The sequence below is a fragment of the Neovison vison genome, chromosome 1 (genome assembly GCF_020171115.1).
Source record: "Neovison vison isolate M4711 chromosome 1, ASM_NN_V1, whole genome shotgun sequence".
NCBI classification, from domain to species: domain Eukaryota; kingdom Metazoa; phylum Chordata; class Mammalia; order Carnivora; family Mustelidae; genus Neogale; species Neogale vison.
In genome coordinates, this window is record NC_058091.1 from 40,259,741 (window position 1) to 40,284,067 (window position 24,327).

At 43.7% G+C, this 24,327-nt stretch overlaps 1 protein-coding gene and 1 long non-coding RNA gene across 2 annotated transcripts in view; one reads left to right on the plus strand and one right to left on the minus strand.

The window, feature by feature from the left end:
• Positions 1-9,641, minus strand: part of LOC122904537 — a 73,969-nt gene extending 64,328 nt beyond the window's left edge. Inside the window, exon 1 of the long non-coding RNA XR_006384222.1 lies at positions 9,470-9,641. This is a non-coding gene — a long non-coding RNA (uncharacterized LOC122904537). The remainder of the gene's footprint in view (positions 1-9,469) is intronic.
• Positions 9,642-11,221: 1,580 nt separating this feature from the next.
• Positions 11,222-24,327, plus strand: part of BACH2 (BTB domain and CNC homolog 2) — a 363,936-nt gene continuing 350,830 nt past the window's right edge. The window contains exon 1 of the mRNA XM_044245496.1: positions 11,222-11,427. The gene's annotated coding sequence lies outside the window, so the exon portion shown is untranslated. The remainder of the gene's footprint in view (positions 11,428-24,327) is intronic.

A 24,327-nucleotide genomic window follows, 5' to 3' on the forward strand; every position in this document is an offset into this window, starting at 1 on the left:
AGGCAGAGCTTGATCAACTGAGAGAAGACTTCTGATCTTTGGAGTCAGATTTCCCTTTAGGACACCCTGGGTCTCTCCAGGAGTTCCAATTGAATTTCTGAAAGATGAAAGGGCCGTCCCTGCACACTCTGATCCGGCATCCTGGGAGGTTCCATTTCTTGCAAATTCCTCAAACGTTTTATCCCTCAGGGGCTTATGACTTTCCTTACTGCCTGGTCTCAGATATAGGGAAGAATGGTGTATACAGGAGGCACTTCAGTACAGGGCTTCAGTAATTAGGGATTCTAGACTGCCTAGGTGTGATCATGGGTAGCATATCCTCTTTAAACCTCAGCTCCTACATTTGCAAAGTTGAGATAATGATTACTAGAATGTAGTAATCAATTACTACGTGCTAAACAACTGACATATCTTTTTTAAAAAAGATTTATTAATTTATTTTAGAGAGCAAGAGAGAGCACGTGGGGTAGGGACAGAGGGAGAAGAGAGGGAGAGTCGCAAGCAAACTCTGCAATGAGTGTGGTGCCCTACGTGGGGCTCAATCTCAGGACCCTGAGATTGCAACCTGAGCCGAAACAGAGTCTGAGGCTTAACCGGCTGCACCACCCAGGTGGCCCTTTGAGATTTTAATGAATGTGAGGGACACACCACACAAGAACGCATTTTAGGAATCCCACATTATAGGAATCAGGCACAGACAGATGAAGTAACTTGTTCAAAGTCACACAGCTTGCAAGTGGCAGAATCAGATCAAAGACATTTACTCTAGAACTCAGATTTTCAACAAAGTATATTCAGCCCACCTCACAGAACTGCTATGAGAAATAAAGTAACATATACAAAGACATAGCATATAAGCAGTAAGTAAATATCAGGTCATATTTATGTAAAGGGAGGAGGACTTAAAAGACAGTCAAGGTAAATGGTTCAGCATCAGTATACTCTTTTTTCACATATGAAAACAGTAAGTCTACTGAACCAGCCTGGCACTATTAGACAAAATTAACAAGTATTTATTTAACACATACTTAGTGACTTGCTACAGAAGGCCTTGGGGTACAAGTGTGGGCTAGTGTTTCTACACTCCTCAAGCTTCTAGCCCAGAGATAAAAATTGAAAATCCTTCCACTCCAAATAGAAAAAATGAATGAATGATCCAAAAAAGAAATTAAGAAAATAATTCTATTTACAATACCATCAAAAGAATAAAATACTTAGGAATAAACTTAACCAAGAAGGCAAACACTTGTACACATGAAACTATGCAATTCCCATCAAAACCCCAATAGTAGTTTTTGCAGAAATAGAAAAATCCATCCTAAAATTCATATGGAATCTCAAGGAACCTCAAAGACAAAAATCTTGAAAAATAAGAACAAAGTTGGAGGTCTCACACTTCCTGATTTTAAAACTTACTACAAAGCTATAGTAACCAAAACAGTGTGCTTTCATGAAGACAGACATATACCAATGGAATAAAATAGCCCAGAAATGAACACTTGTACATAATGATTTTTGACAAGGATCCCAACACCATTCAATGGGGAAAGGATAGTTTTTTTTGTTTGTTTGTTTTGTTTTTTTTAAAGATTTTATTTATTTATTTGACAGAGAGAAATCACAAGTAGATGGAGAGGCAGGCAGAGAGATAGAGAGGGAAGCAGGCTCCCTGCTGAGCAGAGAGCCCAATGCTGGACTCGATCCCAGGACCCTGAGATCATGACCTGAGCCGAAGGCAGCGGCTTAACCCACTGAGCCACCCAGGCGCCCCAGGATAGTTTTTTTAATAGTGTTAGGAAAACTGGATATCCACATGCAAAAGAATGAACTTAGATCCTTACTTTAACCATTATAAAAATTAATTCAAAATGAATCAAAGACCTAAACACAAGAGCTAAAGCAATAAAACTCTTAGAAGAAAACATAGGGGAAAGCTCATTGACATTGAACTTGGATTTCCTGGATATAGACACCAGCAGCATAGGTAACAAAGGTTTAAAAAAAAAAAACAGACAAATTAGACTACCTCAATATCTAAAACTTTGGTACATCAAGAGACATAAAACAGTGTGAAAAAGCAACCTACAAAATGGGAGAAAATATTTGCAAATCACACATGTGATAAGGGGTTAATATCCAGAATATATAAAGAACTCCTACAACTCAATGACAAAAACCCCCAAATGACCTGATTAAAAAAAATGGGCAAAGGACTTGAATAGACATTTCTCCGCAGAAGATATACAAATACCAACAAGTACATGAAAAAAGTGCTCAACATCACTAATCATTAGGGAAATGCAAATCAAAACCACGATGAGTTACCACGTCACACCCATTAGTATGGCTACTATCAAAACACAGAAACAAAAATAAATGTTGGTGAGGATGTGGAAAAACTGGTACCTAGAATAGTCAAATTCATAGAGACAGAAAGTAGAAGAGTGGTTGTCAGGGCCTGAAAGTAGAGGAGATTTGGGGAGCTACTGTTTAATGGGTCTAGAGGTTCCATTTTACAAAATGAAAAGAGTTCTGGCCACACAGCAATGTGAATGTACTTAACACTACTGTACACTTATAAATGGCTAAGGTGGTAAATTTTATATGTGTTATACTGTAACCTTTAAAATAAATTTAAAAAGGAAAGGAGAATATAATTATCATGGTAATGACGGCTGCAAAAATTTAAGATCCAAGATTCAGGGGCACCCGGTTGGCTCAGTGGGTTAAGCCGCTGCCTTCAGCTCAGGTCATGATCTCAGGGTCCTGGGATCGAGCCCCACATAGGGCTCTCTGCTCAGCAGGGTGTCTGCTTCCCCACCCCCCGCCTCTGTCTGCCTCTCTGCCTACTTGTGATCTCTGTCAAGTAAATAAATAAAATCTTAAAAAAAAAAAATCCAAGATTCATATAGAGTGGATCTGACCTGGGAAGGGGCCAGAGAAATTTCACTCAGGGGAGAGCAGGATAAGTAGGAGTTTTCTGGGAAAGAAAAGAGGCAAAGAAAGCAGTGTATGCAACGTCTCTATGAGGTGAGACACTTTCATTTACTTGGGATGCTTCTATTAACTATCAACTAAGTATAAACACTTGTCTTTACCTGCTTATTTCTCTTTCTGTTTTCTTTTTAAATATAACTTACAAAGGCCACACAAATCCTTAATGAATCCTCTGTATGTTGAGCACCAACACTTTGAATCAAGTGACAGTCAAGAGAGGTATTGTCAGGCTTCCTTTACTCCTTGCCCCTGAAGCCACTGGTGGGACTGGGGGCTGAGGAGATGTGAGCAGGGAACTGCCCCACATGGAAGGAGACTGAAGAGATAAGATAACTATGTGTAACCTGTAATCCTGATCCAGATCTTGGGCCAGAAAACAAAAAGAGATATTGTTGGGACAGTTGGTAAAACTCGAATGAGGTCTCTGGATCAGATGGTTGTGTCATATCGATGTTAACTTCCTGATTTGGCTGTTATATTGTGGTTACATAGAATAGTGTCATTGCCCTTTGAAAATATGTTCTGAAGCATTTAGGGGTTGGTAGACATCCCGCTGAAAACTTCCTTTCAATATTGAGGATAACATGACTGTGTATGTTGGAAGAGAGAGAAGAAAGGAAGGACACAAATGTGTTACAATATTTACAATTGGGGTGAGGCGCCTGGGTGGCTCAGTGGGTTAAGCCTCTGCCTTTGGCTCAGGTCATGATCTCAGGGTTCTGGGATTGAGCCCCACATCAGGCTCTCTGCTCAGTGGGGAGCCTGCTTCCCCCTCTCTCTGCCTGCTTCTCTGCCTACTTGGTGATCTCTCTGTGTCAAATAAATAAAATCTTTAAAAAAAACAAAAACAAAAAAAACAATTGGGGTTTCTGGATAAAGGTGATATGGACATTCTCTGTATTACTCTGGCAACTTTTCCAAAAGTTTGAGATTATTTCAAGATAAGTTATTTTTCAAATCCATTGTATATGACTGAAATGAGCCCACAGGTGAGACAGTAAGAAACAGAGGCGAGATCAGAAATAAAGACACACATTTAATCTATCACTGAATTTGAAAAAAAAAAAAAAAAAAAGGTTGAGAGATAAGAATTTTTGGTGTTCATTTATCTCTTTCCAGGATGAAGTATGCTATCTGCCAATAATCCATCAGTGGTTATAATAATAATAATTAAGCATTCTGATTCAGCATCCACTTTGGGTAGCATGAATTGGTCAGCAAGTCTGGGAATACACGTCCTTCCTCTGAATCATGGCTTAGCACCAATCCTGAGACACATTTTATACCAACGCACCTCCCTAACACCACTCTTTTCAGCCTCAGAAAGTTGAAGATGGAGGAAACCTTCCAACAGAACCTTGCCTGCAATGACGGCAGAGCATGGGCAAAGCTGTAAATCTAAGGGGTGCTGAAGTGAAGCTGGAACAAACAGGACGCCTTGATGTTTTCATCCAACGGCAAGATCACCAAAGGCTTGACTCAAGTCTGGGCATGAGTCTACTGGGTTTCCGCATGCACCAACCACCTGAAACACACTGAGCTGAGCTTCTCAGTGTGTGGTGCTGTGGGAGATTTATGTGGGAAGCATGCTGGAGAAATGAAGACAGATAAGGCCCAAATCTCCGCCATTCACACAGGCGCCTTCGGTGTGCACGTGGGGACAGGACAGCTGTGCTGACCAACACATTGCTGTTATCAGTGTTCAGCTTGGATGCCCTTGTGTAATTCTATCATGTAAACAGGTTTTTGGTTTTTTTAATAGATTTGAAGCCTTAAGTCTAGTCCTATGTTAGGAGGAAATTGCTATAGAAGTTGGTGAACTCAATTCAAAGAATCATTAGCTGGATTGAGAAAACAATCCAGCTAATTGAGAAAAACAATTTCATTTCAATGACATTTTTGTTAGAATAAAATCAAGACTCTTTTTTTACACAATTTGAAAATTGTCAGATTATTTCTGTCTCTAGCTGAACTTTGTCAAATTTCTTTGAGCAAAGATGTGTTGAATGACCAGCCACCTTTTCTCCTCTCTGAATTCTGCCCAGCTTTGACATTTGACTCAAATTTGCCTTCTCTGTGAAACCTTTCCTGGCTGCTCCAGCCCTCATAAATGTTTTCCCCCTCTTAACACCTACAACACTTAAGTTCTTATTAGAATTTAATTACACATGTCTTCAATTTTATAACTTTTATTGGCTTTCTTTATTAGAGAAGTAATACATTTATATTAGAGAAAAAATTTTAAAAACCAGTTAGGCACAAAGAAAAACCACTCATAAGTTCTTCTCGAGAGAAACACATTAACACTGAATATCCTTCCAGAGTTCTCTCTATACACATGCTTAGACGGTTTTTCCATTTCTGGGATCATACTGTGTCACAAATTGTTTTTAAAATGTACTACTAAAACATTAAAATGCCAATATACATATTTCTTCAACATAATTTTTGATGAATCTGTGGTACTCCATTTTATGGATAAACCACAATTTACCCAGTTTTCTGTTGTAAGGCATTTAAATTCTTCCATTTTGTTTTTGTCATTACACATTAAGAAAAATCTTCCTCTAGATTCTTAATTTTTACATTAGTATAAATTCCAATAAGTAGAATTTCTATGTAACTAATTTTGACTATTAATTATGGGTAACCACTTTAAATAACAAAATTAACTATAAAATCACTACATCTGTCAATTGTTTCATTTATATTAGTTTTGACGACCTGCCTAGATTTTTTTAAGTTCATATGAGGATAGGATCCAATGTTTTCCCATTTTTCATCTCTCATCAGCACAATAGATAATTATTTTATCTATTAAAATAGATATATTGTGCATGTTAAACAATTATTTTATTTCACTTAAATTTTTAGATAAGAGTGGCATCAATTCTTTATTATAAAAGCAGATCTTGGGCTAGTCACTACATATAGAGATGTGAAAACATCCTCTCCTCTTAAGACCATTTCCAAACTCCTTCTTAGGAAATGAGGTGATGGGGGGGGGGGATAAAGATGAGACAAATAAGAGGAATGGGTCATTACAAAGAAAAAAAGCTACCAGCCAAACTCAGCAATAGCTCGAGTGAAATTTTTGCATGATCCTAGTTACTCTGGAAAATTACAATGCTCTCCAGTTTGGAACACACTGATTATTTTTCAAAACTTGTGTGGAATTTTATACAATAAGAAATAACTCTTCTTGACAGTGGCATGTCCATCCAGCCTCAAGAAGTGACCCAGATTTCCTCTGTGCTACATTGCCTTGCACTAGACCACACATTTCCTCTCTCCTCCCCCTTCCACACTTTTCCCTCCTGTACCATCAGTTGATCATCTGGCTTCCCAGTCCGCCCAGAATCAAGGTCAGACTCACTCACACAGGAACAGCTCACATTTCCCACCACCACTGTCCAGCCTCTCCACACTCCACTACCTGAACTGCCTTCTCTACTGTTGATAGGTAAGAACGGACCCCACCCAACTCAAGAACATCCCACCAGAAATTATTCCTCCCCTCTGTGCATCAACAGGTTCCCCTGGTGCCTAGATTATTCCCTCCAATGACCTCTCATGTTTTCTATTGCCAGCTGCACATTTCCTCATCTTTACTTTCCCAGCACAACAAGGGGGTGGTCCGTACCCACTGCCTCTACTTCCAGTCCTCCCATTCTTTCTCCAGTCCACTCCAGCCAGGTGTGGTCCCTACCAACTCTCCTCCATCAGACAACAATACCCTCCAGGTGAACAAGTTGAAAAGTCAGCAACATTGGCATAACCGATTATTCTGTGATTCTCAAAACATTCTCTTCACTTGACTCCAATTCTCTTTTCCTCATTGGCTGCTGTTTCCCATTCACGATGGCCAGATCTCCTTTATCTTCTTCATCTGCTGAACTCTAAATGTTGGAGTGCCCCTAGTCTCAATGTTCAGACCTCTTGTTTGCTCTTCTCTTCTATATCAGTATTCGCAGATTCTCTATGCTGATGACACACAGATTTCTATCTCTAGTCCATACCTCTCTCCTGAAGGCTATGTTCTCGTGTCTCATTGCCTACTCAACTTTTCCACTTAGATGTCTGAAGGACATCTAAAATTTACTACATCCAAACCCAAATACTTGAGCTTTCCTTCCATACCTACTCCTCCTGTAGTCTTCCTTATCTTACTAAATGGAGTCTCTATTAATCAGCTGTTCATGACCAAATCCAGAATTCTCTTTGACACCTCTTTCTCTCACATCCCACAAATGAATCATAAGTCCTGTCTGTTTTACTTTGAATATCTATCTAGATTCCATATAAAGTCATCATTGTAGTCTAAATTACCATCACCTCTCTCTCTGCTTAGCTCAACAGACTCCTAATAGTCTGTGCTTCCACACTTGTTCTCCCCTTCCACTTCACAAACAGAATGACCTCTCAGGAATCAGGGCTAGTCATGACCTTTCTCTGCAAAAACCCCTAAAAATGTCTTCTCATTTCACCAAACTATAACCCTGATGGCTCTCCCTCTAGCATCATCTCTGGCTACTCTCCTTCCTATTCCTCTGTATCAGGCATAGTAGCCACTTTGCTATCCCTGGAGCATGCCAAGTCCTTTCTACCTCAGGTTGCACTTGCTCTTCTCCATATTTGAAAAGCTTGTCCTCAAGATAGCTTCAGAACTTGCCCCCGAACTTCATTCATATCTCTGCTCTAATATTCTCATCAGGGACACCTTCCTTGCCCCCACCACCCTATCTGGGAATGGTCCTACCCTGTCACTCCTGAGCTCCTTTACATACTATTTGATTTTATAATTCTCCTCACCCCCAGATATTATAACATAAAACTTGATATTATAGGATATTAACTATATATATTATTGTATATGGTTCTATGTATTTTTATGTATTATATACCTCCCACACACACAGGCTCATTGTCTGTCTCCCTCTCCCACCCCATCTCATCACTAGAATAAGAATTCAACATCTCAGCTCATAGAAACTGTCTGCCACATAATAGGTGGCTCAAAAATTGTTGAATAAATTACCAAAGCTATTCAAGTTTGATCAGTTCATCCAAGTGTCACCTGTGTGGTGCTGAGCTGAAGTTTTATGGTTTAGATACACTCTGAAACATCAGATTTTGAAATAATAAACCCTACTCATAATTCTGAAGAATTTGCCTCATGAGTAGAACTCAGTTTCTTCTTAACAGAACTTCCTTCAATATATTTTTTCCTCCTGGCTTTGGCAATCTCCCCCCTCTAAACATCTCACTCTGTTCTCTCTCATTGGACATTAACTTTGTCCTGCTATATCTTGTTCAAGGTACCACATTTAAAATTCTGCCTACTGTTCTGCCTAAGGGAAACCATTATATCTTCTCAACATCATCAGATCCTCTAATTGGATGCTCGAGAGCAAGAAAATCAAGGGCTTGCGAACTGCTCATTTCTTCTGTCTTCCTTTGCTCATTTTTTGTTTCCTGAGTAATTCTTCCTATCTTATTTTACAAAATCAAGGAGATTTATAGAAATGATGTTTACTGACTTTAGTACTATGGTACAAGGTTATTATCCCTGTAAATCATATCCTGCTTAGAAATGTATCACAGATGAACCCATATTCTGGATCAGTGCACACACATAACTATATAGAAAAAAAGAAGATCAGAAAAGGTTGAATGTTGCAGACATGGGAAATAAACTGACCTCCACTTAAGCTACTACCATGAATATACAGAGGGAAGAACCTGCATCTGTTTCACACTGTAAATGCCTGAAGTGTCCAGAGCGGCACCATAAACCCAGGGAGTGGCCAGGAAGTACTCACTATAAGGGTGCTAAGTCCATCCATAACCTGACCTCTGAGATAGTACTGTTAATTATGATTTCATATAATTCTGAATTTGTTTAATAGGCTTTAAATCAAGTAACCTACTTCTAACTATTGAAAAGGAACTAACTGACTCCTTACTAGGCTTCAAGCTCCTTAAAGGTAAGATTGTGTCTTAGTCACTGCCACAGGGCCACATGATGGCAGGACTGGACGTGATTTTAGAGGTCAATTAGTTCTAATCCAACCACCCTGAATGACTGGGTAATACAGCCTATTACAGTTGCATTTGGTTTTTTCATCTCTAATTGCTGTCCCATCTCATACATGAGAATTTGAAATGAAGCAAACTCCAATCTGAATCTTTGGCAAGTCAACTAATTGAAATGACCTAATAGCCTTTGTTGGACCCATCTGGGACCAGAAGCAAGGTGGCAAGATCAGCGGGCAGTAGCCTCCCTCCCCTTCCCCCTCCGCATCCCACACCCAGGTGCCCAACTCCTCACAGCTGGGCAGCCATGGCGGGCTTGTAAAGAAATGAATTTGCATGGCCCTCACAGGCATCTTCTCAAGCCTCGCCCTAGAAAAAACATCAACTGGTGCTATCAAAATGCACAAAGTTATCGCTCTGGTGCTCACATACTCACAGGAATGAGGAATGTAGAAACATCGCCATCCACAAGACTAAGAACTGGCCCTGCCAGGGCAGACCGTAGATCAGTCTTCTTGGTCCTGGCCAGGGCGCCAGATAGGGACCTCAGAAGAGTGGTGTTTTGTCAACAGGGGTCCTGGACCCAAAGTCAGGAGACTGAAACCTGCTCCAAGCTCTGAGGCGTCTCTTCATCTGAAAACCATAAAAGCTAGCTGAGAGAAACTCTCCATGTGGTTCTAGACCTACCTGAGAGGCCCTGCAATGCTGTCAGAAAAATCTGCTTGGCCCCTTCAGCATCCTCTCATCCATCTCTTAGCTTTCCACGCAGACGGTCAAAATGGGGCCTTTTAAAACTCTGCCCTCAAAAGAAGGTGGTTCAGAGTCACATTTTGGCTGGTATCGCAAGACTCCCCGGGCAATGCTTCACTGCTTCCTCAGCATATGCCAGTGCCCATTTTACAGGGGGGGATTTATGATCCTTCTCTCAGTAGAGCCAGCCAAAGTTTTATAATATTCATTAAAAATCAGCACCACATGTAATAATTCGGAATACTGCCGGTACACAAGGGGGCTAAGTTATAGGTGTTCAGGGAAACGTGGCAGAATTTCTTGGCCTTGGCAGGGATAAAGTTGCAGGCACCAGCTCTGCACTAACACAACCTTCCTTTATTGCAAATGTTCGTTCAGTCTAAGTCCTAATTACTTTCTGTAAAATCCTCACCACCATCAAGCCTTCTTCTGACAGGGCAGCCACACGATGGCCTTAAAGTGCAGCAGCAACACCCCGGCAGCCTCCAGAGTCAGAGGCAGGGGAGAGGCTGGGACACAGGAGGAACTGGGGCTGAAGCTGAGAGGGAGGCTCTTGGTCTGCACTTCGCAATTGCTCTCGCCGCTTAAACAAGTCGTGGGGGCTCACGGACTTGCTCAGTGGGACGGGCCGAGGCTCCCGGGTGAAGGATTCAAACGTCAACACAGCTGGTGGGTCGGAAGCTACTCTTCCTCGCCCCACCCCCACTCATGAGGGGGCCCGCTTGGCTTTGTAGGGGCTCGTGGAGCATCTTTTCCCGCCCCTCCTGGGAAACGCTAGACAACCCAGGAATCCCAGGTCTCGACGTCTGGCTCCTCTTCCCCGACACAGGGCCCTGGGCTCTGCACCCCTCCCCACGTGCCACACCAGCCCTCACCACTCCCGCCACCCCTTAAGCCCTCAACCCTTGCCTTTCAAGGCCCTCACGAGTCCGGGGCAAGGCCGGACCCAGCCAGCCGGTCAGCGGGGCCGGGAGCAAGGGGCTCTGCTCGCCGCGCGGCTGCACAAAGCGGGGAGTGCAGCGGCGGCTGAGGCGCGCCCCCTCCCGCGAGCCAGCCGAGCGCGCGCGCCCGCCCCCGCCCCTCGCCCCCCACCCCAGCCCCCGGAGCGCCATTCGCGGAGCGGCTTACGCTAGTCGCCAGGCGTACGGCGCCCCAGCGGCCGGGGAGGTGCGCTGCCCGGCTCCCGTAAAGTTATTGTGAATGGGGAGCGGGTGACGTCAGCGCCGAATGTCAACAATGTAGCGATTGAGAGTGTGGGCGTTCCGGGGAGAGCGCGAGCCGTGCGGCGCGGAGCAAACAGCGCCGAGCCGCCGCCGCCTCATCAGCAGCAGCAGCGACCGTGCACACCCGGGCTGCGGTCGCAGCAGCGCTAACGTGAGCGCCCGCCGCCTCCCTCGCCACCCCGCTTGCCTACTCCCGCTGCCGCCCGGCTCTCGCTTTCCCTCCGGCCTCCCTTCGACCCTTCCCCTCCCCCTACCCGGCACACTCGGGGGGCTGGGAACGAGCTGCCATGTGATGCGCGTCCTCTGGGCGAGCTTTTGGTGACCCCCGAACCGCCCACCGCGCCGGCTCCCTGGAGGGGGCTGCAGGCTGGGAAGACGTTGGGAAGAGGAGGCGGAAAAGGACGCAAAGTTCTCTGGCGAGGTGAGTCTCTGGCCCCGGGTCCCGGGCCCTGGCGCGGGGCGGGGCGGCGGGGCAAGTTTGCGGAGGGCGCGGGTGCGCCGGGCAGGCGGGGAGGCGTGGGGAAAGCGGCGCGGGGAGGGAGCCGCGGCGGCCAGGCGCGCAGCCTTCCGTCGAGCGCCCGGCCCGCTTTTATGGCATTTTCTAGGAACGGGAAGGGGGTGGGAGCCAAGCCGGCGGACGCGCCGCGACGAATGTGCGCTCTCTCGCCAGGCTGTTTACGGCAGGCGAGGCGGCATTGTATTTTGCTCGCGTCGACGGGTGTTTTGGAACAGCAGGGGGAGGAGGAGCAGAGGGTAATAAGTCAGGCGTGGGGAGGGCGGGCTGGAGGGAGGCGCGCGTCCGCGCGAGCCGGAGCAGCTGTCAGACCCACGGCCCTGTTCCCCGGCCCCCAGCCAGCGATCCTAGCACCAGGCCCGGCGGCCTCCTCCTTGCCCGCTGCGTCCGCGCCTGGGGCCGCTCCGCAGGGACTGCGGCCGCCGCGCCTTCGCGCTCAGCTGTCAGTCGCGGCTAGGTAGCTAGGACCTCCGCGACTGGAGCGTCATCAAAGCCCAAGTTTAGGGTCCCGAGAAGAGGCAAGCTGGGGGCCTCGCAGCGTTAACCGCGGGATGGCATTCCTACTGGCGAATGACCGCGTTATCGGAATGCGTCCCCGGGAACTCGAAGCGCGGCGCTCGTGCCTTCAGACTGGGAAACCTTGCACCTCCACCCCCCAAGATTCTCCATGAAATCAAAGTGCAACACACACATCCTCTTCTTCCCCCCCACACTTCAGTCTCCAAGCTCCACCTAGGAGAGGAGTTTATCCCGGAGACGCATCTCCACCTCCCCACGCCAAGGCTCCCTGTGATCGCTCCATACTCCTCTCACGGGTGGGTGCTCAGTTGCCCAATGCCTTTGGAGAGGGCGGCGGGCGGCGCTCATGGACTACCCCAGCTGCCCGCGAGAGGGGACTCGAGTGAGCATCTCGTCCACCTCGGTCTGGCGGAGGATTTGCAGGAACTCGAACCGTGGGAGGAAGCGGGCAGGGCCGAGTGTATGCATGTGAAAGGGGCCGCGTACCCTTGGCGTCGGGGGTTGTGGACGTGCTGGGTATCCCCAGCACCTTCTCGCGTGTGGGCGAGTTTGACAACTTGGGGGAAGTTCCGGTGTAGGCGCTGTCCGGATGGTTTTGTCTGTGGCCGGAGAAGGCGCGCCTCGCAGCTCTCGCGCCGGGTCATCGCGGTCGCTGCGACTGGTGGCCCCCAAGAAAGGGGAGGGACGAGGGCGCCCCACCCCTGCTGAGCCGCAGACTCCCGGCGGGCCCGCGGGTAGCGAGTCGCGGCGTTCCAAGGTTTTCACCTTCACTGTCTAGTGCTGCAGTCGCACGCCGTGTGTAAATTTCATCTGTTGAGCGTATTTAACTAAAAAGGGTAATTACTTTAGATAAAAATCCTTTTCTGCCTAGTGGGAGCCTTGGCGGAGATGATGCCTAATGAGATATTTTGCTTTTGTCTGTTTAGAGTAAAATTAGAGATGTTAACTCTGATAACGGTTTTCTCAGATCATTAAAATGTAACATGTAGGAAAGGCATGTCGAGCCGCGAAACTCTGGCTGACATGAAAGAAGCTGAGCGTGAAAGGCTGCCACTCTTTCGGCGGAGAGGGCTATTTTGGTAAGGCAGCGGGCGTCTTGCTTAAAATGTGAGATTGCCCCACCCTGGTTCTCTGGCAGCTCCCGAGTAAATGGCATTTTTCATTCTTGCAGGTAGTAATAAACGTGAGTCAAAATGACATCTTGTTAGAATTAGTCTTTAGTCTGTAAGAGAGATTGCTAAATTACAGTGTTGCACTCAAACTGCTCCAGTGAAAGGTCTGTCAGCATTTCCATTATAAATTCAGTTTTTCAGGAGTTTATAATTTCACCACAAAACTTGTGGTGGCTGAAGTGTTTCTCCTTTCCAGTGTTCTGGTTTGGAGAACACATTGATTGCCCAATTCTGCCCTATTTTGCTTTTCCTGAAACTTGGAATGTCATTCAAAGGGGAGGGAGTTCCCCAAAATGGAACACAGGACCATGGGATGAAGTACTTTTGTTAGAACACACTTTATATATGCAGAGCAATATTTTCATTTTGGATTTTGGAAGGCTTTAGCTTTGACATTTGGTAATCTTAAGTGTGTTGAGTTAATTCCTCTGGTATCTGTCAATTCTGCAGGTGGATGGAAATGTCAGTTCCTATTGTTTATGCCAGGGTTACATGGAAAAACATTCTCTTCATACATGTGTATGTATGAACTCTCAGCTAAATTATGAGTACCTTTGTTAGTTACTTTTCTGTTCCTTGTAGGAGGCATGTGAGGATCTGCCACAGAGAAGCAGGGGTAAAGCAGAAAGGCAGGGAGGGAATCAGAACAACCCTCTCCTCTGCCCACCCCAATTCCCTTTTCAGTATCACTAATGCCTGGGAGGAAACCATTTATTCTCTTTCTATTGAATCATGCCTTTGACTCTGTGTCTTCAGGCAAGTCCCTTCCAGTGGCTCAACCTCTGGCTGCTGTTCGAGGGGCTTAATTATTTGCAAACTGCCTTGAAATCCCTGGATGAAAGGCACTGCATAAGTGCAAAGTATTGTTATTCAGATATGGGATTTAATGATCCATTACAGTTCATCAGGAAATGCACTTTGCTGTGATGGTAGGAAACGTTTCCACCTGATAGAGGGTAATAATAACTGCTTAAAAGTAGGTTCAGATTACAGATGAGACAATTAACTCTAGCCATGTGCTCTTCAATTTGTTGCAATTCATTTTGTGATCAAAGTGAGTCGCAGAGAGCCAGATGGTCAGGTTCATGTTCAAATCTCTCCTAGGCCAGCCCTTCACTTCTGGGCCCTCTGTCTGCACGCTGTCGGGACTTATTCATTAGCGCTTGTGAGCTGTTCTGCAGAATGTATGATCGGGGGCTCCTGTGATGCCAACAAAAGGGCTCAGGCCAATCTATATTGTTGGGAGCAGTTTAATTTTACTTGGATTAACTCGTGCTTAGTGTCTCTGGTATGGATCCAACCTTAACAAGGGAGGAGAGAGATCCTGGAAGCTCTGTAGCTCAGCTGTGTGGCGCTTTCACTCTCCTACCTTTTGTACCTCTGATTTCAGGGGATTGGGGTATCTGGCTGGTTGTAAATACTGGCTTCTTTGCTGAATGAATGATGGAACACTCAGAGAAATAAAGACCCTTCCTGTTTTGCTAAGGGGGTGTGGTGTCTACACCCTGGCTGTGTGGACCTGTGTTTGTTCTGTTGTACCCTCCTCCCCTGCTCAGACGGGTCTCACACTTGGTTGAATCTTCTGTTGTTAATCTTCTTGAAATCCTTAATAATTCTTGAATTCAGAGTCCTTCATTTTCATCTTGCACTCTTCTGGTGAGGATGGGGGCACAGCACAGAGGGGCAGGCAACCACTATTTTGTCTCAGCTTCTTGTCGTCGACTGTTGCCAGGTAGGAATGGGAGGGAGTACAGGCTTTGTGTTACCATGCCATCTGATGGACCCAAGAGAAGTTGTTTATCTGATAGACTTCTACGTGGAATCCCTAATTTTTAAAGATTAGCTCAAAATTTTTGAAATGTTGGATGAGAATATATGCAATTGCTAGAGCTGGCCGGCAGGCAGCCTGTCTTCCACCTGGCTGCCTTAAGCTGAACCGACTTAAGCATCTTATTGTTTGATATTTCTGTATCTGGCTGTTTCCTAAGAGCCTGGCCCACAGGAGATGATTTATGAGTCTCCACCAAATAAATGGTTATAGCTATCCAAAAAGTTGCAAGATGTAAGAAAAACAAAACTTGAAATCCACACTGAGTCCCACGCAGAGATTGGTAACTTTCCTTTTGAGAGAGATGCAACCTTAAAGGCCAAAGACTAAATACCATGGGCACCATGTAATCCTCTGCAGGTAAATAATCCATCGCTTTTGAATAACCTGTTTGCTACATACATGAGAATTTGACATTTGAAACACCCACTAAAATAATAGCTGTGATTTATCGAATGCTCCTGATGTGCCAGAAACCACATTGACTACTTGACCTGTTCATATCTCATTGACTCCTCAAAGCAACCCTGTGAAGTAGGCATCACGCCCATTCTACAGAAGAGGAATTTTCTCACTTTATGTGGCAAAAAATTTCATCTGAATGTAGTGTGTGTTTTCTTGACTGCCTAAAGGTTATTCCCCATCCTGTATACACAGTCCAGCCCCGAGTCAGTGACTAGGTGTGAGGTGGGGACCGTAGTAAACAGAGGATATGGCTCCTACTCTCCCGTACCAGCAACAGAGAACAATATTAGATGCAACATCTTTGTTAAAACCTGTGTTTATACAGCCAGCACTGTATCTGCCTCCCGGTTCCTCCTTTTTCTTTCCTGGATGGTAGGGAAGCTCCAGTGACATAGGACCCTACCAGAGGCACTTGAGGATCTGAAGCCAGGGCTGGTTGTAACAATTTGCATTTTGGGGGAAAAGAAGATGAACTTCTTGCTCCTCTGGAGCCATGTACGCAAAGCAGCAACACATCCTTGGGAACAACAGAAAATCACTCTTGTTTTATCAGTGACAGTGTATGACCTAGTCCTGGCCCATCTTTAAATTTTGTGGAAATATTTACAAATTGTTTGAGTCCAAACTGAAACCTGTTGTGAACTAAACATTTTATAAATTCAGATAGACTGCCCACAATATTCTTTCTTTTTCGGTGGGGGGGGCGGGTGCTGCCTAGGATATTTCATAGGAAAGTAGTTGTCTTTGCTAATTCAACATCTTTTCTTTTACTTTTCTCCCTTTTTTTTTTCCTTTCTTGTTCATTTCAGATGTCAGTCTACCTAAAACTGAAACCTGATCTTACCATCAGCTGCTGCTCAGCTTCCCTAAGGCTGGAAGTATCCTCAGAATCTCTTCTCTGTCCTTTTCAAGGACCATTTCTTTTCTAACGAATATGGAAATTGAACCTTGTCTTACTAGTGGCGCTTCTTCACAAATCAGGCAGGAATTTTGCCTTTGTTTTTCCTTGAGCTATTTTTTTCCAAAATAATAAATCTGCCCAATCTGAAAGCACTTCACGTACTCCTTTATTCTAGTCATTGGAATTACAGCCAAAATGTCTCTCAGTCTTCCCCAGTGACTTCGTAATCATCATTTCTCCAGCATATTCCCCTGGTTAACTTCTCTTTTGTTCCTTAGCCTGATAATAAATTGTCCTTTGGTTCTGAGATGTGTCATTTTCCTCCCTGACCTTTTTGTGTGTCTCCTGCAGGCTGTAGGACACACTGCGGATACCCCTGAGAGCTGGTGCTTGGTCGCTGAGCTCCCTCCTGTCTTTGTGTCAGCTTTCATCTTCTCCTTCCCCAACCATTTAAATCTCCACTGTCCAGGGCTCCCAGGCTTCTCGTAACTGTTTTCATTTGTTCCTGAGCCTACAGCTAGCGTGTCACAAACTCCAGGTTCGTTTCAGAAGAAATCTTTTTGAGTTTTCAGGGCCTCCGTCAATTCTCGTCTTGCATACCCTTCTCTTCTCTCTCCCCCGTCAATTTCTGCAGATGCTTCCAGAGTTTCCTCGGGACTCTCCACGAGTCTCACTCAGAAGGCTTAGACTTTCACTGTGGAGTTTAAAGTTGAGAGAGCCCAGAGTGGTTATTCCCATTCTGTAAGTGTGAAAACAAGGGGAAGGTGCGTGCTCAGCAAGTTTGCGCAGTGTCCCGGGATCCACACATTACTGACAGTTTTTATTTTCTTCTCATTCTGTATTTTCTTAGGCAACAAAACCACATGAGTGTCACAAAATGGGACAAGCGTTCGGTGCCATTCTTTAGAGATAGATGCCTCATTCATTCCATGAATAAACGTATACTGAGCATCTCTTATGTGGCAGGCATTGTGTTAGGTGAGCACAGTGCTCAGGAGCAAAGACAGCCCTGGCCCCTGCCCTGTGAAGAACGACATCAAATAGGAGAGATGACAGGGCGCCTGGGTGGCTCAGACAGTTAAGCATCCAACTCTTGATTTCAGCTGAGGTCTCAAAGGGAAGACAGATCTTGCTTGAGATTCTCTCCCTCTCCTTTTGCCCCCCCCCCCGCTTCTGTATGCACACGCATTCTCTCTCTCTCTCTCAAATAAATCTTAAGAAAAAAAAAAGGTAAGAAAAATAACATTAATTAGGTGGTGAGAGATCACCTCTACATGTTCTGTGAAGGAAAGGTATTCCATGCAACAGAGGGCACAATGGTGGGATTTCACCAGGTTGGGAAGTTGGGGTAGCCCTCCCGGAGAAATTATGGAGTGAGGTACCATCAGGGCCCATCTGAAATTTAGGGCTTGCCATTGCCTCATAGCTTCCTAATCCTATTAATTCACTACTATCTTTGGTCCTTTGGAGTATTGTATAAACCATGGTATAGCCCTTGGGTCCATTTTGGCAATAATGGTTCCTATATACAGAGTCCAGAATAGATTTATTTACCTATATCTTTACAACCTGATAAAAAACAGAATTGTTAATTGCCAAGATGACAGTTCATTCTCCTCCTTGGAAAGAAATTCACAGTAGCATTTTTATTCTGAACCTATTTAGGGTCATTTTGACATTTAAATGGTTGGAAGTTACACAGACATTCCTCCGAGTTGGTAGGTATGTGTATGATGTAGGCAAGGATCTTTAGTGAAAATGTGAGCCCAGCTTCTGTTTGAAACCCCTGCTCAGCTCAGAGCAGGAAGGTTTCCAGCCTCTGAAGACCAAGAAGGATTATTTAGACTATTCTTAGTATAATTCAGGAGTTTTGACAGTATCTATCAATTTATTTTAAGGCATTTTTTAAAAAAGATTGATTTATTTATTTTCGAGAGAAAGAGAATGAGTAGGGGGAGGGGCAGAGGCAGAGGGAGAGAGAGAATACACAGGCAGATTCCAGGCAAGCCCAGAGCCCAACTTGGGGCCTGAGATCAGGACCTGAACCAAAACAAAGTGTTGGTGACTACTGAGCCACCCAGATGCCCCCACAGTATCCATTTAAAACAGACTACTGTATTGTATGCTAACACTCTTTTCCTTTGATGTTAACTAACCTATGTTGGGAGCTTCCTATGTGTGTTATTCATATTAACTCATTTAATCCTTATAACAAACCCAGAGCTAGGTGTGATCATTAGAAGCTGAGACACAGATGCCACCCAGCTAATGAGGGGTAGAGCTGGGATTGGAAAGTAGGTGTCTGATGCTAGGGCCTGTTCTCTTAACCACCATGCTATTCTGTCCCCCTGCCCCTCTCCCCCTGCTTTTTCCTTTTTGCTCCCTTGCAAGTTTTCAGAAGTGGAAATATAGGCCAACTCACTCTGCAATATTGGATTACTTTGTTGACATCTATCTGAAAGATAAAATTGAAAAATAATGTGTCAGTGAACTTGAATGAATATGCTTTTTGTCTTTCATATGATTCACTTTCTAATAATTTCATTCCTCAGGTCTAATTGTCCATTTGGGGATCAGAGAACAGAAGTGGTGACATAAGGACCAAAGAAGAACTAGACAAAGAACATGAATCCCATGACTCTTTTCCCAGGATTTTCTTGTAGTTCAAGCCTCTGCCTTTTGTTAAGTGAAGACTTTGTTTTTAACTTTTCTTTTCTTTTGATGAGATAGGAAAGGTAAAAGACTTATACTAGGTAGATTATTCTACTGAGGTGGAAGAATTTCACCCAGAACCAATCCCATTAGAGCTCCTAATTAGAAATATTAGAACTAGTAACAGATAAAAGCAGGTAACCTTTGCTCTCATTCTAGTCAATTTCAGGAAGAGATTATCTTTCCAGATTAGCATGTTGCAACTCTCAACTGGGGATTTGAATGGTTTTAAAGGATTCAGCCTGGCAGTTGGTTTGGCAGTGACCCTGATTACCTCAGGTCTGTAGGGTCACTGTTGAGAATGCTGACTCAGCTCTGCCCTGGGACGGACATCCACGTTGTCTTCCTTAGTCAAGAAGCATTACTCTTGGGGCGCCTGGGTGGCTCATTGGGTTAAAGCCTCTGCTTTCAGCTCAGGTCATGATCCTGGGATCGAGCCCCGCATCAGGCTCTCTGCTCAGCGGGGACCCTGCTTCCTTCTCTCTCTCTGCCTGTCTCTCAGCCTACTTGTGATCTCTGTCAAATAAATAAATAAGATCTTTTTTTTTTTTTTTAAAGAGGCATTATTCTTGGGAGCTGCTAGAACAGGAAGCATATATTTGAAGCTCAATTTGGAAAATGATCTAGCGTATGAATGTATTGTGCTTATTTTTCAGTATTTAGTTCAAGTTTTGGAGATGGCTAAATGAGGAGATGCTTAGTGTGTCACTGTTGGAGGTTTTAAGTGATTAAAAAAATCAAGCAGATGAGTGCATAAAGATTTCTATGCAAACAATGATGAGCTTAAATTAAAGCTGCTGATTTCGTATGAGAATTACTTGCATTGATTTGTAGAATATCTATATGGGTTCAAGATTCCATATTATGCAAATGAATGAGCCCCAAAGAGTCAAACTGTGAAAAAAAAAATGAAATTAACTATAAAGATATTATTACCCATTCAGCAAGAGGAAAATGCAGGCATACTTAGAGTTAACCCCTACTTTTCATCTGCCTCCTTGGGAAGATCAGTGTCAGGGATGATGATCCTTTCTGTAGTTGTAAAGCTAGTCAAGGTTTGTATGAATTCTCCACTGTCTTCTTTTCCATCCTTCTACTCTCTGTGGTGCCTTTCAGTCAAGAGGGCCCTTAATTAGTCCCCTCACTCCCTTTCAAAACCAGTCTCAGAAAGGGATTTTATGAAACCAATTTTACTAGGTTATAAATAACAGTACCGTTCTAGTACTCACTTCTTTGCGAAGCATCAGCATACTAACAGGAGAAAAAGCCAAAGAGTTAAATTCTATAGATGGAAATGTTAAGATTTCACACACTTGTAAACTGGTAATGGGAGGACATTTCTGAGCAAAGAGAGGGCTGTTCATAAATCCAACCCTGGACAGAGGATATAGATAAGCAGAAGATAAAAACCACTGTAATATTAAAAATACAACCAATGATTTTTAATGTTATAATACATTTGTCAGTGAACACCCCCTTCCTCCTGCCAAACACTGGATCTAATCACACAAACCTGTGTAACAAGATGGTGTGTTATTTGACATTTAAACAGAGCTTCAGGAAAAAGCCACTTGGTTTATAATTAGGAATTTTTGTCATTTCAGTAGCAGTGAACCCAAAATACTCTATTATCCTTAAGTATTCAATTTTAGCAGGAAAAAAAGCAATGGACCCCGTTCAACGGCTTCCCTATCCTATTTTATTACTAAAACTCAAGTTGATAGATTTAAAAATCGGCATGCTCTATGCTATTAGCATGGTGATGACCTCTGGATGTTTGGAGAAGTTGACTGACTAATGAAACCATGCGTATTTTAGATAGACATGTTACCTGCTAAATACCCAGTTGTGGAGTCTCAACTGCATCTCGTAGCACCCCTCCCCCAAGGCAAGCGCCTCCAGCAACCATGCTATGTTGAGTTGATGGCGCCATCTAGTGCCAATCTGTGGAACTGTCCTATTGGACTCCTTCCTTTGCGGTATTGGTCTGGGCCTCTGGGTGGAAAGACTCCTCTCTGGGAGTTCACTGTCTAGTGGGGGACCTTTCTCTAATTCTTACCTTTCCTCTGGCTTCCTCGTTTAGTTATATCTCCATGCCTTCTTTTCCCCCACACTCCATTTCCTTTTGTTCCTCAATCACTAGTATTCCCCTTTTGTAAACATTCTTCCTTCTATTTTTCTCTTCCAACTCTTGGTCATCTTCTTCTTTTTTTTTTTGAAAAAAAAAAAATCAGTGCTCACAACTGATAAATATAAAGACTTTTTTAATGATACATTATTCCAAAGTAAGAGAACGCCTTGCATTTTAAAGTGCAATTAATCATTTAAACCATGTTAAAAGAACCAGAGTGAAACTAAAGACCAAGTCTGTAAGTCTTATTTAGAAGGCTGTCCCTTTATCTTCCTCTGATTAGAAGCTTCCTCAAACACAGTCACTCAGGAGGCTTTTTTTTTTTTTTCATTTTTAATCGGTTTTGGAACTATTGTTATAATATTATTTTCTCTTTTTAAATTGCAAATTTAACCTCTCACTCATATTTTATCTTCGAGAACAGTTTCGTGGACTGTCCTGAGACACTGTCTCACTAGCATGACATTGTTTCTATGGGAAAATGCGTTCTGAGTTCCAGACAACCAGTTTTCCTGTAGATATTTGGGTCCTGTATTGAATGAGAGACCAGAGATGAAAGACATGTAGGACGAACGTGAGAGGTAATCACTCTATAACGTTTGTGGGATCTGAATTAGTGTACAGGTTTAAGTCTCCCACATCAAACAGTGAATTTTAAATTTCCACTTATGTTAAGCATCTTGATATTGTGGGTTTGAAAGTAAGTCCCCTCTGAAAAACAGGAACTGTGTTGGTCTGTTACCAGTTTTTGTGGTTGATAGGGCAACTATTTTGATTTTTCAGAAGGGAGGAAAAGCAGTTAAATCCAGTTAAAATTAAAACCAGTTAAAATTAACTGGCTTGTAAGATTTGAATGCAGCTCTTCTACACATCACAACACGGAGAGTGAGCTGTGTTTATTACCACGATGAATTATTGGGAGCCGTTGCTGCTTTTTGAGCAGTGGCATATAGATTATTTGTATTTTTGATCTAACCTTGGAAAATAGAACTGCAAGGGTCGAGAGGTTCCTGTTTGCTAATTTGCATGTACCTTGTTTTGATTTTTTGCTGGGTAGGTGTGTGTACCTTATGCATGCAAGAGTAGTTTAGCATGTCAGCAGTTTCCTACCAGAAGTGCTTGCTGACTCATGCAGCTGTTGCGGCACTCAGCCCGCAGCACTGTAAACTGCCCACAGGGCCATGCTGCCCTTGGAGAGCGCCCGGGGCCGTTGAGCGGCTGGCGGGCTATTTTCAGATCTGCAGTCACTGCTGAGCTGGGTTCCCTTCTTCCAGCAGCCAATCGGAGCCTTCTGGTTGCAGGGTAGAATGTTGGGCATATTTCTACCTTTACAGAGACTGCGTAAGAATCATGGCATTTCTGGGAATCCCTCAGGAAAATAGATTGTTTACTTCATTTACCTTTTCTGGGGGCTCTTTAAGGGCAAAAGGGTAAGGGGATGATATTAAGGGAAAGGTATATGCTGTTATTTCTTCCTTAGCACTGGAAGAAACTTTCATAAACCTTTAACATAGGTTTTCTTGGTGTAACTGAAACTTGACCTACTTCTCCCTTTGGGAGGGGCATGTGCTTTGAGTGGGGAAGTAGGGGAGTGGGTACTCAGTGGCTCACCTGACATGGTTTTGTGTGCTTCAAGCCCTTAAGTGATGACAGAGTTTGTTTATATCTGTTGCATGTTATTAAGGTTATAAAAAACAAAACAAAACAAAAAAACAACAACCTGACCTCAGGTCATTTTAAATCTGGCATGTGTTTTCAAAGATGGTTTCGCTGTTTGTTTTTGGAGTTCAGTTCTGCTTATTTTCATCGGAAAGTGTGAAATGTTACTTTTCTGAGGTTTCTAAATAAACTTCCTTTTATAGATATGAGTTGATCAAATCATCTCAACCTATCTTGAGAAGGATGAATGACTTGAGATCAGCTGGGGAAGGGAAGCTTTGCAAATCCTTGAGGAGTTCTTCTTTTTCTTTCTTTCTTCCTTTCTTTCTTTCTTTCTTTTTTTTTTTAAGCTTCAGTAAGCATTCTGAAGCAGCTTTGACCAGTAATAAAGAAAAAGCCAAGCCACAGTGACTGTGTGTAACATGATGTTGATGGAAGTTCTTGGTTTCCGCCGATACAAATGACTCATCAGTATCAATAGAATTGTGACTTCTAATAATAACACAGTGCAAGACCTTCACAACATGTGGTTTTAGTCCTAGCTGTTAGTGAAAGGTTGGAAAATATTAGTTTGAACTTTTTTTTTCTGATCTCATGATTTCACCCAAGTATAAAGTTGTTTTTTGTAGGTGTGATGATCACAGTATTGTTTTCTCATCTTATGTTTTTAGTTTCATTATGACCAAGTAGCCAAAGTCAGATCATTTCATCGTTTAGAAATCTGTGTAGTAAGCATCTTCTGTCAGGGCTGTGTTTTGAGGGAAATGTGGCTGAAAAGCAGATCCTCCCTGAACAGAGAGAGGGAAAAAAACGGTACCCACTACAGTCCACGGAGGTGCTTGCCTCCTACACAGCATGTACTATGGAGGGCTGTGGTATTGCTGACTAGCCCTATTGCCGTGTGAGTCATTGTCAAGGATTCCAAGAGGAGGGTTAACAGAAAATGCGAGTCAGAGGAAATAGCAGAGTGGAGAAGGAGCACTTATCACAAGAGGAAGGGCCTTGCCTCCTTTCCATGGTCAGGAGGTTGCCTGGGAGACCCTGAACATCACAGGGAGGTCCCGGGTGTGTTCAAACAGGGTAGCCTGTTGATTGCATCTGTATATGTGAGCATTCTTGTTTTCCTGTTTAGTTTTGGTTTGTTTCGCCTGTCCTTTGGCCAGACCATTCATGTTCGTTATCTCAGCTCTATACCACAGCGGTCTGACCCAAGAGCCTTTCCTTTTTACATTTTGTAATGCAGGCAGCTGAATTTCTAGAATTTTTAGTTTTTTCTTTCTAAACATGATCTTTAGAAACATTCTGTCATTTGTTTCCTAGTTATTTGTGCTTTGTTAGCCTTGGTCCGGGAAATAAATGTGTAAGAAGAAGCACACAGGAAGAATCTTATTAGCTCAAATTTTGTGTCAGTCTTGCCTCT